Genomic DNA, 20,651 nt, shown 5'->3' with positions numbered 1-20,651 from the left:
GCTGGCCTCAAACTTGGAGACTGTCCTGTCTCTGCCTCCCGAGTGCTGGGAGTAAATGCGTGAATCACCATCACATTCTATTTCTTATGTAATTCTCTTCTGCAGTTTTCTAACTCATCCCTGTTGCATTACAGATTGTCACCAGAGTTCTGCCAAACATGATAGCAGATTCACTACTATTTATTTAATATCAACTGTCATGGCCCGGCTTTAACCCATGACAGCCATGAGGTTCTACCTGAGTCTGGGTGTGTGAACCTGGAAGCTCCCAGCAACCCAAAGGCGATAAAGACCAAACACAGGCATCTTGTCATCTTCAGAGAGCTCTCAGTTCCATGCTTTGGAATTAGAGCTATTTGTTTATTAGCCATCTTTTCTGGTGTCCCTTAACATCCTGCTAACACTATGAGGCAGCCATTTCTCTCTTGTTCCCTCTCCGCTGGCCTGCTTTGCTCCTAACCTTCTGTCCTAACTCACATACCACCAGCCCCTCCTCCCAGGTGAGGGCCTATTCAGATGCTTAGGTACATACAGATGCAAAATAAGAGGCATATTACCCTCAGGCCAGGTAAAGTTACAGCCTGGTGTTAATTAACAATGCAATAGTGGGCCTGAGTTCCCTGGTGCCACCGCTGCTGACAGTCAGAACCTGGGGCCCAAATGTTTGGTTCCCCCACAATCAAATAACCCTGAAAACATCTGTCCATATGCCATGATCGTGTGTGCTCCTAAAACACATTAAGCATTTCTCCAAATACGGGTTCACAATTCCTTAGTTTATCTTGAAGTAATATACAGTTCAAGTTATATTTCATATATATGTTTGTGTGTGTGTGTCTGAAACGTAAATAGGTAAGATTAGCCAAAGTATAATATCAAGGTAGAAAATAATAGGATACAGAAGTGGGGAATAATTAATCTATGCTCATACAAATGCCCCAAATATTTCAGTGGTATTTATAGTTTAATATTACATCTCACATTAGAAATACACAGAACAACTACAATTTTCAATTCAGATGAGATCAATAGACATGACAAGCAATACATATAATGGAAATGACAGTATCCATAATTGTCATCATATTTAGCAATTGTCCATGACTTTGAAATAGAGGTTCTGAAATTTCATGTCAAACTTTTATCAGAGAATAATGTTCCAATTTCCAAAGACAGCATAATGAATTGGTTCACATATCAGGCCCTATGGGAAAATGTCTCTCGGTTGCTATGCAGAAGAAAGCTGACAGCACACCAGAGATTGTTGCTGCTTAAAGGACACGGAAAGTTGGAATGAAGTGATACAGTGAAATGACATCTGGAGCTCACTTAACATCTATTTATTTGCCTGATACTGTCACTGGATTCTGTGTGGCTAATGAGGCTGCCCATGTGGACCACACCTTAGAAGGTGAAAGGAATTCTGTTGACTGTCCTTAGCTGTTGGGGTTCCCTGGAAACTTTCTGAAGGTGAGGAGGGTCACCATGCCAAATTCCAAACCCTGTTTCCAGAGACAATCCTCATTGTATGATTCACCCATGTGAAGATAGTGATTGTTGACTCTGAAACTCAAACTTATAATAACTCTGAGAAGTCTAGTTCTTTAACTCTTGCAAGAGATGGGTAAGAAGTTTGAAAACGTATCATAGCCTCTTTTCATTTCTCAAAATCTATACTTACTTCAAATGTATATTCCTTCCTAGTGTTAGACCCCCGAAAACTCAAGTATCCGGGGTCCCAGGTCACGTTCTCAGTCACCCCAATCACCAGGCAGATTTGAGAACTTGCTGCAAACTGCATGAGGCTTTATTGTAATTTAACGAGCTAACTCCATGTTAGCTCGGGTCTTTCACCCATCCTCCATGGCAGATGGCTCGCAAAAGACGGCTCCTAGGGGCTCCCGAGAGATCTTATAGGACAGCATAAGGGGAGTGTCTAGGGGTACGCACAGGCTCAGGATTGGTGTGCCTCCAGGCTTGGAGGGCTTGCCCTGTGTTGATTGGTCAACTGGTTGTCATGGCCCATAGGCCCTCCCAGGGTGGTTGCTATACTTTGTTCATCATTGCTGTGCGCTTGTCCATAAAGCACACCCAGGGTCGTAAAGCATAGCGCCACCAGCTAACTTCTGATTGGTTCCTTGTCACGAGGCAGGCAACTGACTTTCTAGTGTCTAGGACAAGGTCATAGAAGCACGTGTTTGGCCGTTATGACTGCCAGAAGGGAAGCTGGTCCCTCCACTAGAATGTTCTTCCAGAAGTTGGCATAGGATCAGAAAATGGATCTGAATAATTGGAACGTGCTGGCTTGAATGAGAATTGTCCAGTAGGCTCAGTTCTTCAATGTTCAGATTCCAGTAGGTGGGCTCTTGAGGAAGAATTAGGAAGTGTGGCCTTGTTGGAAAAGGTGTGTCTCTGCAGGTGGCTTTGAAGTTTCAAAAACCCATGACACACTTAGTCTCTCTTTTTCTTTTTCTCTCTTCATGCACAGGATGTGAATATTAGCTACTTTTCTATCACCATGCCTGTGTATCTGCTGACATATTCCCTACCGAGATGATCAAGGAATAACTACCTGGACTGTAAGCAGTTTATTAAATTAATTTAAATGAAAACTTAATTTAAAATAATTAAATTCTTTTTTTTTTTTAGGTTGCCTTGGTCATGGTGTCTCTTCACAGCAATGGAACAGTAATGAGCATAGGCATTGTGCTGTCAGAATTCATGAGCCAAGACACTAGCAAAGCCTTTGGAATTCAGCTAATATCTTCAAAAGATTTAGCCTAGAAATGTGAAGAAAGAAATGTGTTGTTGAACAAAATAGAAATTCCAAATAATTGAGCATTCTGGAATGAATAACTTATGTAAATCCTGCAAAACACCAGATGTGTATGTCTGTGTAAATTAAATAACATGATATACTTCACCATGTTCATGCTCCTCCCCCCTACACACACACACACACACACACACACACACACACACACACACACAGATAAGAACAGAAAGTAAAGAAGAAAACAAATTCCTTGGAGTAGAAATAAATGATTCATAATCTTGTCTCCTGTTTGGCTCAAGGTTACAGAAAGTAACCATCCTTCTGACAGCATTGGGATGATGAAATTCTAAAACCTCAGAGAATGGGTATCAGTACTGAAATAACAGAAGAAACAAGGTACAATAATCTTAGACATGGCTAGCCCAGAATAGCAACTGGTCCATTGAGTAGTTTGAAACTGCAGTATTTCTCTAGCAAAATTAAGTGAGAGACCACAGAAGGCTATGCAAAAACATTAGGTCTGAAAGCTATCAAGAATTTGTCATCATCACATTTATTGTACTGATTCAGTTTCCTGATCTAGACCCCAATAACTGAAACACTGCCCATGTTGCTTTGAGAAGCAAGCTATTAAGGGCATGGGAAGTACACTATTTCTTCTCCTTTAGGAACATATCACACTTTAGTTGAGTCTTTTCAGGTAGTATGTCTGATGACTTACATCACTGGAACCAAATGAGCCTGATGACTAAGTATCCAAATTTTCAACATAGCCTTCCTCTGGAATGGGGCACATATAAGAGTTCTGCTCTCTGGAAGATGGAACCCTAGACTATAACACACAGCTTCAGAAGGTTTTTAGGGGGCAAATTTGTAGTCACTACACATGTCCCCAAAAGTGTAAAGGAAGAGTGATGGAAGAGTTCTCTAGAATCAAGGTGTAGGACACAGTGGATTGTGGAAACAGATGGCAGATAGCTTGTCAGCTGCCCTTATCCTCTCGTCATGAGGAAATAAAAAAAAAATCTCCCTGCTATTTGCATCACTGACATATTTGTTTTATCTAGATGGCATTTTATACATAACAGAAACTCTCTGATCCTTTACTGTTGCTTGCTAAATCATTGGGTGTGTTCTTAAACTTTTTTTCCCACCAGCTGGCTATTAGGAAAAGCATATAAATTTCCAACGTGCCTTTGAATTCTGACTTGACTGGTATTTAATTTATAGCTTAACTCCAATAAAAATTCATATTATTTCCATAGTAAATATTTCCAGGGACATAATTTATATCTCTGGTTGTTAGTTTATGTAGAAAATAAAACCAGTCATATACCGCCAAGGTAAATGTGAATTGGGGCTGGCATTAAGAAAAGCAAGTGGAACAAATCAAGCAAATTTGAGCATGGATAATTTAGTTACATTAAAGAAGCAGCAAACAGAAAGCAGCTGCCATGTGTTAGTGGAGGCAAAATGACAGGGTTGTTATATGGGTATAGTATTCGGATTATAAAGAAGGAAGGACCAAGCCAATGACTCTGCAATTCTAGGCATGTAGTTAAAATATTGTTTGACACAGTCACATATTTACTAGGAAGGTTGATGTGTTAACTTTTTCCTTTGATTTTTAATTTATTTGTGTGTGGCAGGGGTGAGAGATGGGGAAAGGGAGGGAGGGAGGAATGGAAGGAGGGAGGGAGAAAGAACAGGACACGTCATGGTACATATACGAAGGTCAGACCATATCCTGGGAAAGTCACTTTTCTCCTTCCCCTAGGGATTGAACTCGGGTACGCAGACTTGGCAGCAAGCCCTCTCACCTGCTGAATCAACTAATAAGTTGATCACTAAATAGAAAATTTGAAAGTGAAGATTTTTATTTAAGAGTAAAATATTGACAACTATCTAATTGGATTTTATAATGTCCTGTCACTGCAATCAAAAACATCTGACATAGACAATTTAGGAGAAGGAGGGAATTATTTTTATTTGTTTTTCTTTTTTTTTTTTTTGGAGAGGGGGATTGTTCAAGTCATAGTTTGATTTTGTATGCTTAAGTCGAATACCATGACAATAGCAGCAGATAGCAAAGGACCACTGAATACATTCAGGCATACAGGAAACAGACATGTGGCCTTCAAAAACATACAGAACACTAAGAGCAAAAACTCCTATTGTAGAAGGGATTCAATATGTCCTATATTTCATATGACTTTCCTAGCTTGCTGTGGTAAGTGAAATGGCCAACAGCAACTTTGGGAGGAAAGAGGTTTACTTGACATCCATTTCTAGGTAAAAGTTCATCATTGAGAGAACCTGGAACAGGACGTCAAGTAGAAACCTGGACACAGAAACTGGAGCAGAGACCAGGGAGGAAAAAGACTTAGTGACTCGCTCTCCCCGCTTGCTTAGCTTGTTTCCTTAGACAACCTAAGGCCACTTGCTCAGTGCTGGCACCACCCACAGGGGTTGAAACTTCTTACATAATACTAATCAAGAAATACTCCCATCAAAATGCTACAGGCCAATATAATGGTGACATCTTCTCAAGGGAGGTTCCTTCTCAGATGACCTGAGTTTATGTTAATTTGGCAAATAAATAAATAAATAAATAAATAAATAAATAAAAAACCAGGCAGCACAATTGACCCTGGTCGCCTTAAAGATTAGGTTCCTTATAGGAATTTGTGGGAATACAGCTTTTGGTTTTCAGGAAACATGATGCAGTTTTTATATGTTGACATAAACAAGTATTCAGTCTATTGATGCAGTTTCTGCTTTAAATGGTAACATATGCCATATCAAAATATGATCACTTTTGCTAAATGATATTGTTATCTAAAAATTGTATTTATTTTTCTTTGTTTCAATACTTTTCAATATCCCTAATGCTTCTGGTAAATATTAATTCCTTTATTGACAATATAGTACTTATTTTACACCTGTGTTCCAGTATGCCATCTGGTTAAATGTTTGCCTCAGGAATAGTTTGTCTCAAATTAGACAATTTAATATGGAGTAAACTTAACTGTAACTGGGAAGTGCATTGTAAAATATCTCTTGTGTTTGTTTTTCTCTCCCATGTAATACAAGTCTTTCTCTGAACCTGAACCTGAAACAGGAGTCCAAATATTCAAAGACAAAGGAAATGGATGATATGCACTAGGCAGGAAGAATTAATTTTCCAGTCCTTTGCCTTTTGTCCAGTCCAGGTCCTCAACAGATCAGATGCCAAAACACTACAGGGAAGGCCATCTGCTACACCCAATTCACCCAGTCAAGAATTTATTTCATCTAGAAATACCCTTACCTACCCACCAAGAAATAAGGTTGTATTAGTTATCTAGTATTCTGTGCTTAAGTCATGAATTTCCCCATCACCGGGACCAGAGCAATGATGGGCCAGTGGCTAAGAAGACTTGGTGCTCTTAAAAAGGACCCAAGTTCCATTCCTAGAATTCAGAATGAATGCCACAATTCTACTATAATTCCATTTCCAGGGGATGTGACAAGGTCTTCTGCAGGGACACAGACACACATATATACAAAAAAAAATTAAACTAAGGAAATTGTTGAGTAATGTCTGAAATTACTAAATTAAAGAAATCATCTTCTAGAAAACAGATGATACCCATTCAGTCATTTGAAGGGCTGATAAATATCTTGGTCTGCCCCAAATTAGAGAATTCTCTATCTGAACACTGTTGAAACTGATTGCAGGCTATTTCTAGTTTTAGTACAGCTTACCACCTCAGAGGCAAAGTGGTATCCTTCTGTGTGATTTGGAATTGCTGGTTTCTGGTTTCTATAGTCACACAATCTAATTTAGAAACATGTAACATTATGTTTACTATGTTGTTAAAATGCACTTGGCTTGCTTCGTGTAGACAAAGAGTGACTGATACAGAATCCAGTACCGAGAGTAGTTGTATGCGCTAGCTGAAGCATCTTAAGGATATCTTTCTTGAGTTATTTCCAGGGATTCCATATAGATTTTATTGACACAGAAAATACAGCTCTCAGCGGAAAGAGAAAGTGATAGTTATTTTGGAGCCAAATATTACTGACAACAACCTGAGACACAGACCTAGAGTTATTGAAGCATAATGTTCCAATCAGGTAATTTTGTCATTAGGTTTTATAGTAACAAAATATAGTCATAATAAAAGAGACTTTCCAACTGCATTGGTGGGAACACGGGACATGTGGGTTATGTCCATGCATGGAAGTCTCTGTTATAAGCCACAGATATTACTGATGCCAGTCTTAGCTAGTGGTGTGGTAGAATAGAGTTGTCTGTTTATGAATTCCGAAGACTTGCCTAATGGTTACAAGATGCCAGGTTACAGACAGAATGGGTGATAAATGGCTATTTTTCAGGCAAAGGTAGGCACTGGTAATTTTTCTCTGGACATGCTGTATTCCAAATTGACATTCTTGTCAATCAGCTTCTTAGAAATTTGCGTAGAGTTGTGGCTTTTTTTTCTAGGACCTTCAGGTAAAAAAGACTTCAGTGATTTTCTTCCAACCTTTAAGACACCACCTTTTAGTCACAAAAAGAAATAAACAGCAACACTGGATGCTTCTAATAAAATAGAGAAAACAAGGTCCTAAGTGACCGCTACACTAGGTGTTAAATATGATAGTTTGATTAATTTTTTGAGAATTCTATACATGTATGCAATGCATTTAATCATATCCATACCCTCCCACTATTTTCTCCAATGCTTGCAAGATTCACTTCAACCTTCACAGCCCCTCTAACTTCACGTCCTCTTTTTCTGTGATTATTATGTTTTATAACCCATCAAGTCCAGTTTTGCTACTCTGGTACTCATGGCTACAAGGCTATCCACTGGAGTATGGTCAGTGGTCCAGAGCCTACAATCTTCGAGAAAGCTTCTACCTGCTTTGCTCAGAAGACATCAACTGTCAATGGTTCCTCAGTTTAGAATGGTGGTTTGTGAATGCCACTTTTCCATGTTTCAATCTATTGGTTTGATTTTTATGCTGGCAAAGGCAGATTCGGTGAGGTCATGACTTCAGAAGTCCTCTCATGTCTAAAAGACAGTGTTTTGCTGTAGTTCTCCCTGACCAGTGTCTCTTAAACTCTTTCCACCATTCTTCTGAAATGGTTGCTAAACCTTGGAAAAAATGGAATTTAACAGATGTTCAATTTGTGACTTAAAGTTCCAAAGATATTTATATTTTAATTTTTGCTATCCATGTTCTATTTGATTCCCTATAAACCTTAAGATTATTATTAAGATTTAACTTCTGCGACGAATTGCATTGCAGTTTTAGTGGGAATTCTGTTGAATAGGTAGACTTCTTTTGGAAGGATGGCGATTTTCACAATATTAATTATACCAATCCAAGGGCATAGGAGGTCTCTGCATGATCTAGTAGCTGCTACAATTTCTTTATTCATAGTTTTAAAGTCTTCTCCGTATACACCTTGGCTTCAGATAATCCTGTTGTCTTCCTCCATAGGTTGTTAATGTATAAGAAGGTTGTAGATTTTTGTTTGGTAGCAAAAGGAACTTCTTTACTTCAAGTGTTTATCAGCTGTTGGGGTTTCCTAGGAGTCTATCAGTTCTTCTGTAGAGAACTACATCATCTACAAACAGGGGCATTTCTTTTAATCATATTTTTATCACTTTTATTTCCTTGTCCTGTTGCATTGCTCTGCCTAGGACTTCAGTCACTATCATGTAAAGGAGAAACAAATAATACAACCTTGCTCTAATAGTTGTTTTTCTATGGCTGTTATTAAAAACACCATAGCAATCCCAAATTAAATGCCTGTAGGGTTAGACTTGACTGGGGGAAATCTGGGAATGAAGAAATGAGAGACATACAGAGACACAGAGATATCTATTTTTATATACAGTTTAATGGCAAGCTAGGGGTTTTGCTTACAGCAGAACAAGGAGGCTAAGTTACTATAGAGAGATTAAAAATAAGAAAGCAGGGTTTATGATATACAGCTGGATCTTGATACAAGAAGTCTGTAGGCAAGAAGTCTTTGGGCCATAAATATCCAGATGGAGAAGCTATGGTGATCACTTTTAGCACAAACTATCAAACACCACACTCAGACACAGAAGGAGGGTTTGTCATTACCTTGAAGCTCCAACCTGCAAAGATTTTCTCACTCTCATGGTTTTGAGACTAGGGGGTCCTTGACGTGTCCATATCCATGTCAAGAGCATTCATTCACTGAAGACTTCATTTACCCAGTACTTCCTCTTTCCCCACAATAAACAAAATGCACAAATGAGCGAGTTTATTTTAGCTTATAGTTCAGGTGGAATAAGAATCTATCATAGCAAGGGGCATTGCAGAAACTCACAGGCAAGACACCAGTAACAGAAAGCTGCCCACTATGTACACAATGTGTATGATGATTTGAACGAGATAGCCATCATTGTCTCAGGCATTTGATCATTTATTGTGGTCATACATTGTTTATGATCTAATAAAACTTTCACTGAAAATCAGAATCCAAAGCCAGCCACACTAGTCGGGTGGGCAGTGGTGACACACAACTTTAATCCCAGGACTCAGGAGAAGAGGCAGATGGATCTCTGACAGTTAAAGCTCACTGAGGGATGTCTAAAAGAGAAACAGAGCTCACACCTTTAATCCCAGCACTAATGAGGTATATAAGATAGGAGCAGGGTCTTTGATTCAGGCAATTAGTCTCCAGCCACGATGAGGACAGGATCCCCCTAGCCTTGGTAGAGGTAAGAGTTCTCTGGTGGCTTGATTATTTTGCCTTTTCTGACCTTCAGTGGCTTTATTATTAGATCATAAACAATATATCACCATAACTTATTCCTTGATAGGTGGTTCTGTTTGGAAGGTTTAGGAGGTTTGGTCTTTTGGAAGTGGTTATGTGCCAGGGGAAAGCTTTGTAAATTTAAAACAAATGTTGTGTCCGGTTTCTCACCACAAACTGTTTGCAGGTGAAGATTTGAACTCTCTCCTCCCGCACCTGTCTCCCTGTCTTCTGTTTGAAGCCATATTACTTTGCCAGGATAGACTCTTATACCTGTGAAATCATCAATTAAAATAAGCCTTTTCCTTCTATATTGTCTTGATCATGCTATTTTATAACCATGGTGTGAGGCTTGAAATCTCAAAGATTGATGCATTGGATCAAGGCCAAATCTTCCTAACATCCCTAAATAGAACCACCAACTGGGGACCAAGTATCCAAATAAATGAGCCTATAGGAAATTTTTCTCATTCAAACCACCCTAATCCACAATCTGGCCACCATAGAGTCATGGCCCCACTGTGAATGACACAAAGTATATTTAATTGAACTGTAAATGCCAATCATCTTTTTTAGTCTCAACGCTGTTGAAAAGTTTAAAGTTAAGTCTCTTCTAAGACGCAAGGCAGTATCTTTACTATATGGCCCTGTGAAATAAAAATCAAATTATATACTTCCAACATTATGATAGCACAAAATACACATTTCCATCCTAAAATGAATACCTGGGTCATAGGAAGAAAACATTGACCCAATGTATGACGAACGCAATTTAAAGCACCATTTATTTTGGCTCAGTTTGAGGATACAACCATGACAGGGAAATCATGCTAGCAGGAGGATGAGGCACCTGATCCCAAGCTAAGAAGGATGGATATTTGTGCTGTCCTAGCTTCACACATTTTACTGAGTTCAAGACCCTATCCTTGAAAATGTGCTACCCACAGTCAGCACGCCCATTTCTCTTTCAGTTAAAATTTTCTTGAGACTCCTTCCTGAACACATCCAAATGCATGTTTCCATAGTGATGTTAATGCAGTTAAGTTCACAATAGAGATTAACTATGATATACATGAGTATTTATATATGTATGTTATATATTAAAGATTAGCTATCATATATTTTTATTTTTAATATACTTGTCATATTATCACAGTATGACATATATGTTAGAAATTCAAAAAAACTTTACCAGAAAGCTTCTACACTTGTAAACAATTTTATCTCTGAAACAGTGTACAATATCAACATAAAAAAATCAGATTTTTTCTTTATGCAGCAGTTGTGAACTTGCTGACCATGAAATAAGTAAAGTGGACCTAAATATACAACTTAGTCATAAATTTAACAGAGAATGCAAAAATATCTATATTGAAAACTATAAAACACTGAAGAAAGATTTAAAAAATATACCAGAAAATGCTACAGTCTACAATGCAAAGAAATTATGAGAATTAATATTATGAAAACTGGTCATATTACTGAAATGATGTAAAACTCCATGGAATTACTCTCAAGTGCTCAATATTTTTCAGATAAATAGACAAAAAACATACAAATTCCCTAATGTGTCAAGTAGACAAAAACAAAATAAACCTAAAAAAAAATCTCTTGTACCTTGGTGTCCTGTAAGCCATCGAATATCATGATGTTATCACATAGACATACAGGGCAATAGGACACAATCAACATACAAACCTGTACAAACCTATCCTCATATGATTTTCTCAAAACAGGTACCAAAAACACATCCTGGGAGCAAAAGAGACAGCCTTTTTAATAGGATGTTTTGTATCTTGGATATACATGTGTAGAAAAATGAAAGTAGATATCTCTTTATAAAAAGAAACTCAATATTGGGCCAACAACTCCTAGGTAAAACCTGACATTGTGTGACTATGCTAGGAAATTCTAGGGAAAAAATGCCTCAAATATAGGAAGAGACAAATAAGTTCTCAAATATAGGAATAGACAGCACCTTTCTAATTACAATAAGATGCCAATCGTTCAGGAAAAATATTGATGACTGGTAAATTGCATTTTGTTAAATTTGCATTTAACATAATAAGCATTTCAGCAAACTCCATAATCTTAAGTCCGGTCTGAGAATATTACGCAAGATTAGATAGCTACTTACCTGACTCAGGCTACTCTGCACAGACGGAATGCTGTCAGTGTTACCAGTGTTCTCTGCTTGGGTGTTGCCGGGTCTTGGCATCTTGTTCCAGAGACTTAAATGTATACAAACATTAGGTAGCCAGAAGTTTTATTAGAGGGCTAAAAAAGTGTGTGTGCAGTATGCTGCCAAAGAGAGAAGTGGCCTCCTGGATACACGTTGGGACTTTTATTTGTATGTCCCAAGAAAAGGAAGAGCTAGTTGTTACAGCAATGGCTTGTTTCTCTTAATTCTTTTATTAAGTTGACAAATTTGGGTTACATAAGTTCTGTTTACTGAGAATGCCGTTTCCCCTGCCGTAACTGGGTTTAATGCATGTGGGTCCATTTATTCATACATCAAGCCATATTTTTGATCACAAGTTGTATTCATGAACATGTTTGAAAAGAAGCAGGGCATTGTTAACATGAGACTAAAAGAATATTTTTTCCTCTGTTCTTTAAAAGCATTGATAAAGTGTGATGAAGGCGGGATGGAGTCTTAGGTTGCAAACATGTTGCTAGGTGACATATAAAGCTATGGATATTGGTTATAGCCCAAGCCATGTGGCCTGCTGGGCAGCTAAGCTATTTCCTATGTTTGCCTGAATCTAAAAAGCTAACAGTTGTTCTGAAAGCATGAATTGCAAAGGGGCAATACATATATGAGTTTAAAATGTTCAACATGTGTAGCCATCAGAAAAATGCAAATCAGAAAGTGAGCGAGATTCTGTCTCCCTCCGATCAGAATAGCTATCACCAAGAAAAACAAACAAACCAAAAAAGCAAAAATTCTGGGGAGGATGTAGGAAAAATGGCTATTTTATGCACTTCTAGCAGGGAAGCAAATTAGTCCAAGCCGTTTGGAAATCAGTGTTGCAGCTCTTCACAAATTTAAATATAGCGATGCCATATAAAGAATCAAAGCCAGCTGTGTCAGAGATAACTTCATATTCTTGTTTATCACAGCGTGTGACATTTAATTTAAGATTAATTTATTGTCTGTCAATTTCTATTTTGTTTTAGAATGGTCATGATTTCCTCTTTGTCTTGCGTTTACATGTTTGTTGTAACTCTCTAGGGCTATTTGTACAGTTTTATATCAAGGCTCATTCTCTCTCTCTCTCTCTCTCTCTCTCTCTCTCTCTCTCTCTCTCTCCCTCTCTTTCTCCCCCATTCCCTCTCTCCTTGCTTCTCCCCACCTTCCTTTTTTGTCTAGCTATTCTTCTTTCCAGTATACTACTGTTTTCTCTACTGCAGAAGATAAATATTTGATTTTAAGATCAGTCATAGTGATTTCTCATACTTTACTTTTTTGCAAGAAACTTTATTCTAATCCTGTGCCTTCCCATATACATTTTAAAATAAGCTTGTCTGCATCAACAGAAATCCCTTAGGGGCTTTGCAAAGAATGGCACAAAGCTTGGGGATCAGTCCGGGAACTCCTGATATCTTCACTATGTTGAATCTTCAAATCCAAAAGCATATTCTGGATTTCTACATAGCTTTTCTTTGAATTTTTGTGTGCTTTTGAAAAATTCAGACTATGTAACCCTTGTAGTTTTATTTGGTTCATCGGTGTTTCCACTGAAATAATTATAAATGGCATTATACAAGATATTCTTTTCTTATTGTCACAAACCTCTAGATAGATGCGCTTCTGGTCTAAAAATCTACAATGGCAGGTCAAATGAATTTCTCCTATAAGCTTTTTGTATGCAGCTAGGTTACAAAGTGCATTCCTAGCATATGGATCATGGTTTAATTTACAGCATCACAAAATAAATGAAAATAAGCCCATGTAGTTATTCTATATTTTTTTTCAGTTTTAGTCCTTGCCCTAGGTAATGGAACTCATACAAGGCCAGTAATTAAAATATCGCCATAGATAGTGAAGGCAAATAATCACTAGGCAGAACAAATGTTTGTAGCTGAGTGGCTTTTAATTACGAATAAGCAGAGGGTTGAGGTGTAGGCTCAATTTCTTACCACAGGGAAGAACTTGTAACCTAAACACAACTAAGAACCAAGCCAGAACCGATGGAGAGGACAGATATTTGAGACAATATTCAAGAATACCTCATGCACAATATGGTTGAAACAAAATTCATGGACTCCTGGGAAGCTAGGTTAGAGGATGCTAATGGTCCGATTCTGTTACTAGAACTGCCTTAGAAATGTAAGGGGGAAGTCATTTCACACTGAAGAAACCAAAGGCGTTTCAAGGCCTTTGAGAAAAGTCACAGTCAACTTCTTTTGCTTACAGATAAAGGAGATTTATCTTTATCTTAATCCCAATTTTCTTGTCTCTTTTTTTTGATAATTTGCACACCCCTGCAAGTGGCACATTATAAGTGACCAAAATGTTTGCTCTAAGAGTTGAGAAAGTCACCTCTGCGGCACTACCCATGTGGCATGCCCTCCCTGCAGTGGAATATGAATGCAACCCCAGCAACGGAGAACCCAAGGCCTCTCCAGGCTGCAAAACAAGATGCTTTTTCCAAATAAACATAGGAAAATCAGCAAGCAAAGAAACACTGGCTACAGAATTTCTTATTCCACCAAGGGTTAGGGAATATTTTTCTACCCCAAACCCATCCCAATGTTATGATTTGTGTTGCCCATGGGGCAGGTGGGAAAATTCCTTTGGGCATTTTTTTCTCCATTTTTTAAAAATTTAAGTTAGAAACAAGCTTGTTTTTCATGTCAATCCCAGTTCCCTCTCCCTCCCCTCCTCCCCTTCCCCCCACTAACACCTACCTAGCCCATACTATTTCTACTTCCCAGGGAGGGTGCGAACTATTTGTTCCTGGGAATGCTGTACAGAGCCAACTATGGAAACAAGTTTGGTTTACTCTGTTATAGCATGAGAGGCTGCTTGAAGCAGGATAGGGGATCCTCTCCTGACAACCTCATAAATTGGTGGACAAGAGGGTAAAGGCACTTGGCTCTTCCTGAGTAGCCCCTGAGGAAGGAAGCCAGAAGAAAATCCTTGCAGGCAACAAGGACACTAATCCTATGTTAGTGAGATCTAAAACTCACCAGTTTTAACACAATTCCTTTCCAGGTAGATTTTTATGGAGGAATTAAAATCTACAGTGCCATACTTATAATTTGTTGAAAGACAAAATTCAAATACACTTGAAAACTTTAAAAAATAAGATTAGCAGGTATGAGCTAATACGGGCAGTGTTTAAACTCCTCGGCTTTGTGATATTTCAACTTAACGATACTTCTTTTGCAGCCCTGAAATGCTTGAAACTTGAGCAGTTACATAATGTCAAAAAGTAGGGCAGAATCCTTTCCTCCTTTTTATAATTTTCTAATAAATATCCTACTAGTCCAATTCAGCAAAGTGGCTGTTATTAATATTGCAATAATATAACTAACAAAATTAAACGTAATAAAATATTTGTATTTTAATAAAACATAATGTCACAGTCGTAACTTGCAACTGAAATAAAATTAGTTGACTTACTGCGTTAATATATATTTGCAATGCTAAAATTTTAGTGTTTTAATGATAGGGATTTCAATGTATTTTAAACACAGACACCTCCCATATGAATATGATATGGACATTATACACTAGCAGTTTTATTGTGGTATCATTTTAAAATAAATTATGATAATCATAAAGTTAAATTAATTAAGAGAAACTAATAAAATGCATCACTTTTGTTTCACTATGAATATGAATGCAAGCACTCGAGGGAATTAGATTTAAATTTGCTCATTTAACTAAAGCGATACTTAAAGCATAAAACAAGCTTATCTCAAACTTCATCCACTTGTTAGTTTTATGGGGAAACACAGTTATGATAATCCTCAGGGGGAAAAAAAAATCATGCCAAAATGGTAAAACCAGCCCAGTGCTCAAGTGTTCCTTTTTCTTTGCTCTTCTTTTGTCCCGTGGATATGAAAATTTCTCCCCTGTTTCCATTCAGTCAAATTCTAAAGCAAGTTCAGGATCTTTCAGACATCACAAACTCATTACACTGTCATGCCTCACCTTGAATTTGAGTCGGAAAGGGAAAGAGGGCTTATTGCTGAGTTTGGAATACCAAATTGCTATTTTTACTTTCATTTCAAGACTCTCAGCTCTTGATAGCTTCTGAGAGCAACCGAGATTGCTTAGGAAAGAAAGAAAGTAATCCTAAAAAACGCTGCCACAGAAATTCACTGCATCAGGCTACCCTTTGAGCAGTCTTGGGCACAGTGTGTGTCCTGCCTTGTTCTTTCATCCTTTGTATCCATTATGGATAGACAGGGACTTCTGCATGCTACACTTGCACTAATACCTCTATTCACTACCCAAGAATCAAAACGTGCAGACTAAGCTTTTTCTAAGCAATATCATCCACTGTTTTAAGATGCTAAAAGCAAAAGGAATCACTCCAAGGTTCTGTTACAGAAAATTTTGCCCATGGGTGGGTAAAAGTAATCAGTCTGACAAAAATGTAACTAATGGACGTTTGTAGTTTATGGGGAGAAACTAATAGTTATTCTCAGACAGAATGAAATACTGAATTCATACCTATTTTTATCTCTGCACTTGGAAATAATGACCCTTAATTCCCACCCTGACATCCTTCCACAGGTCCTTTGACTTCATAATTCAGTGAGTATAACTAGAATCTGAGTTAAAAGGAGGAAATAGAGCCAAAAGATTGAAAAAGCTAGGAGACGAGAAATATGGCTGTGAGTTTGTGTTTTCTAGTAGTAATGACAGGGAAGCTACCCCCATGACATGCCAACATTGCTGCCCAAGCAAGACATGAACAATGACAACACCATCAACTTGCAATTTTGCAAGTGGGAAACTTAATCAGGCCTCTCACTCCTAGACAAAGACCTCCAGTCTGCTACTAGGGAGACTAAGTCTTCAGCAAGATGAGGCCACCTGTTGGTTTTCCAATATCAAACCAAAAAAATCATTACATAAAAGCAACATTAAACCCACTCAGTAGGTTATAGGTGTATATTTATGTCACATGCATTTATAAATATTTAAAATAATAATTACAAAAGAAACAAGAGAAAATATTCAAAATATAGATTTGAAGACATTTAAAATGATTATCTCATCAATACCAAGCATTTTAGCCACTACTAATGATATTTGTCTGTTATGCACTAAAATGGAAAAAAAAGGTGTGATTCTATTCAGAGGCCACTCTCACGCCTTATTTCCTAGCAAGACAGTGTGAGGACTAAGTGAGAGCAAGAATAAAAGAAGCAACCAAGAGTGAGAATCAAAGATATTCATGGTCACACTAAGTTGTGATGTTTCCAGAAGGAGGCTGTGTAGGATGAAAATGTTTGGTCTGATTGCATCATTATGTACTTTGTAACCTTGCCCTGAAGAATGACCCAAGATGGGAAAAGCAACAATGCCTCCTCAGCACAATCATTGCTTCCTATTTCCTGAAAAAGCCACCACGCTATTATTTTAGACTAGAATAAAATTAAAATTTAACATTTAAAACCCCAAGACACAAAATAAATACAGTTTAAGAATGATTAGAATTGAGAGTTTCTGAAATACATTCTCTCTGATATTTACCTTTAGCTAAAAACCATGCCAATGTTATTTTCCTCATTCATCTCAACTGTCACTGATTTTAATAACACAGGGAATGTTTTCCACCATGCATTTAAATTTATCTCTTTTTTTTTAGGAATAGAGGATAATGATTTTTATTGTGCACTGACAAAGTTTTCCTAGTTACATTTGCTCCAGATTTTATAATTGTGTTTAACATTGGTAATTCACTCCCATTTTCTTTTGGTATTACAAGACTCTGAAAGTATTTAATTATATCTAATTTGTGGGGTCACAATCTTAAACCTTTGTTTCAAGTGTGTGGTCACTGTGAGAAACTCTCTCATGACAGAGAATGCACCCATTACCAATGTAAGATGGTTCCTATGTTAAAAATGGAGATAGTAGTATTCACTGTGAAACTTAATTTTATTTTAAACACAAAATCTTAGCATGCCTTATCACTAGACTCTTTAAAGTTAACCCACACCCTGATCCTTCTGTTTGCTTAGTTAAAGGATTCCTCAACATGAATAATTGGGGAGTGGCTTTGGGGCTTGCTCAGAAACCTCACAGGATTCCTAAACTGTGAGAAATTGCATGACTTCAACAGAGCAAGAGCTTATATATTCCCAGAGCCCTGAAGTCATTCATATAGAAGAGAGCATTTCCTCCATGGCACTTTAAAAGGAAGCCAGTGTCTCTATTTTTCTTTATTTCATTGTGTTCTATCTCTTTTCACCTTTTCCAAGAAGATAAATAACTATTAGTTTATAGAGTTCACATTGACTAAAGGCACAGTTATGAATTTAGCGGAGGTTCAGCATTTTGAAATTGTAGTCCACACAGTTGGCCTAGTTGGCTTGTGGGAGTTGCGTCTGAGATCATCACCCTAGAATGGTTAGCAAGTGGCATCAGTACCCCATGAATGTTGATCACATTCAGGGGAGCAGTTATTAAGAAATCCATACTGTTCAACAGAAGGCACACACTGTGACTGTAGATCTCATATGACTTGCAAGCTGCATCCGGTTACAGAAAAGCCATGTTGACTCTGTAAAATATTTCTAATATGTCTGCTGGCTTGTCTCGTTGCCACAGGCATTACAGCTCTGGCCTTTTATTTTGGCCCATTTGGCAATCCCACCAATATCACCATCGTCATTAATACAGATGGAAGATCAAGTCAGGATCCCTGCATCTCTGCTTCTACACTGTCTCTTACCTCAACACCTCCACCTGGATGTGAGACAACTCTGTCTTCTACTACTATAACTACCCCGGACTCACCTACCAAGCCACCCACATCTCCGTCATTGCCGATTGCGGCTACCACAGAACATGAAGTTGCCATTGAATATGATGAGGCAATGTGAACTCTCAGTCCTCAAGCCAGATCATTTTCCTCACTGAAAGGGGACATAGTCAAGATTCTGAACCCGGCCATGACTTCTCAACGCACAGGGTTCTGATAGAGCCAGTTCTCTGCTAATCTCTGCTGTGCTCCATGTGGTGATAGCCTTGCACTGACTATGTAACACCTGGTAGGGCTTCATCAGTTACCATCTTCTAGAAATTCTCTCATTCTGAGATTTTTTACCATGTCACAGGACAAGGAAAAAGCACTATGGCTAGGAAATTTGGCTAAGAGTTTGCTAGATGGTCTCGGACTTTCTCTCTTGCATGATATACAACTGTTGTTCTAGGGAAGAGAACATCTGGCCTGTGTTTGTGTCACTCCGTGGCATGCTGGCCATGCAAAACCAAAGTCGGCTATGGTAATCATGGTATTGCTTATGAATCCCAACCTTCCAGCTTTTTTCCTTTGAACAGTTAGGAGTGGTAAAGGAGTATCATGGAGGGTGCCTGGACTCTAGCTCTACCTAGGAGCCCTGGATATCCAGGGAGGGTAATTTCCTGTAGAGGACATGTATTGTTAGGTGTTGGGAGCCAAAGATCTCAGGGCTTCGCATGAGATCCTAGGCCATGCTTGGCAGGCCACATAGTTGGATATTAACCTTTACATAGCAGCTCCTTAGAACCTCAGCTCAAGAAAAGAAACAACTTGACCCAGTCCTCCACCCACAGGCTCAGTCACCTAGTCAACCCTTCCTGGACCTCTTACTCATGAACTCTTTACCCTGCCACACATCCTCTTTGTGGCTTTCTAATATCCGGCCTACACTAACACCTGGTGCACAAACAACCCATTCTACCCCTCTCCATATCCTCCTGCTCTGCCGACTATATAAGCTAGCCTGAGAAAAATAAAGCTTGCCACTTGATCAGAATCCTATCTTGTGGTTGTTCTATCTGTGTCTCTTGTCCCCATTCCCTATCTCCTACTCTCTTGCCCAGTTGACATCCTGCGGGTTGGGAAAGTTAGGCACTGTGCAATACAGAGACGCTGTTTGTCTAACCTGTAGCAGTGAGTCTTGAGAGATTTGTTGAGGTGTCCTCTGTCTGACTTTTTGTTGTTCTGTCTTACCTATTTAAAAGTTTCAATAAATCTTAACTCTTGCATCCAGAAAAAAAAATGATTAGTGGGTAGAGTAGAGAAAAGATAGGGGGAGCAGGAGGACTGGAGGGAGAGGGAACTGGGATTGGTGTGTAAAATAAGATTGTTTTAAAAAAAAGAGAGATTAGCTGGGCCTTGGTGGTGCACGCCTTTAATACCAGCACCCAGGAGGCAGAGGCAGGCAGATCTCTATGAGTTTGAGGCCAGCATGGTCTACAGATCGAGTGCCAGGATAGGCTTCAAAGCTACACAGGGAAACCCTGTCTAGAAAAACCAAAAGAGAGGGAGAGAGAGGGGGCGAGAGAGAGATTGATTCAATAGCAGAAGAAATAGAAAAAGATTAGCAGTAAAATCCATGTATTCATTCAAAATGTAAATTTTTAGGAATTGTAAGAGAAGCTTATAGTAAAATTTTCCATGTGTATCCTGATGTTCATACATTGGCTTGCACAGCAGAAATTTGCATAAACCAATACAATAATGCACTTAATTTTTATCACAGTGATAAAGTATTATCATCACATGGACATTAAACAGTAATGAATTTTATGTGGAAATATAAATGAAAGCAAGATGTCGGTTACTGACACCTCTAATGAATGCCCCAGTAGGACTGGGAAGAGGATTTTTATGACTTTTAAAATACTGTATTCCAGACTAGCCTCCACTGCAATATAATATCAGTGCTTATCTGAATTTACAAAAATTAAAAAAAGAAGTAAGAGAGCAATAGAGAAGAAAGAAAAACTAAAATAAAAATAAGTGCTAGACAGACTTGTAGAGCAAACCTACAAGTAAATACAAGTATCAGAAATCTGAGACAGGTTAATAAATTCAAGCACTTCTGGTCTACAGAGCAAGTTCAAGGTCAGCT

At 38.3% G+C, this 20,651-nt stretch overlaps 1 pseudogene; it reads left to right on the top strand.

Moving 5' to 3' along the window:
• Positions 1-18,156: 18,156 nt before the first annotated feature.
• LOC113837403 lies at positions 18,157-18,635 on the top strand (annotated as a pseudogene).
• Positions 18,636-20,651: the final 2,016 nt, after the last annotated feature.

This window comes from Cricetulus griseus, chromosome 10 (assembly GCF_003668045.3).
Source record: "Cricetulus griseus strain 17A/GY chromosome 10, alternate assembly CriGri-PICRH-1.0, whole genome shotgun sequence".
Lineage (NCBI taxonomy): Eukaryota > Metazoa > Chordata > Mammalia > Rodentia > Cricetidae > Cricetulus > Cricetulus griseus.
Note: the sequence above shows the minus strand (reverse complement) of the source record. Positions and strands in the feature narration are given on the sequence as shown.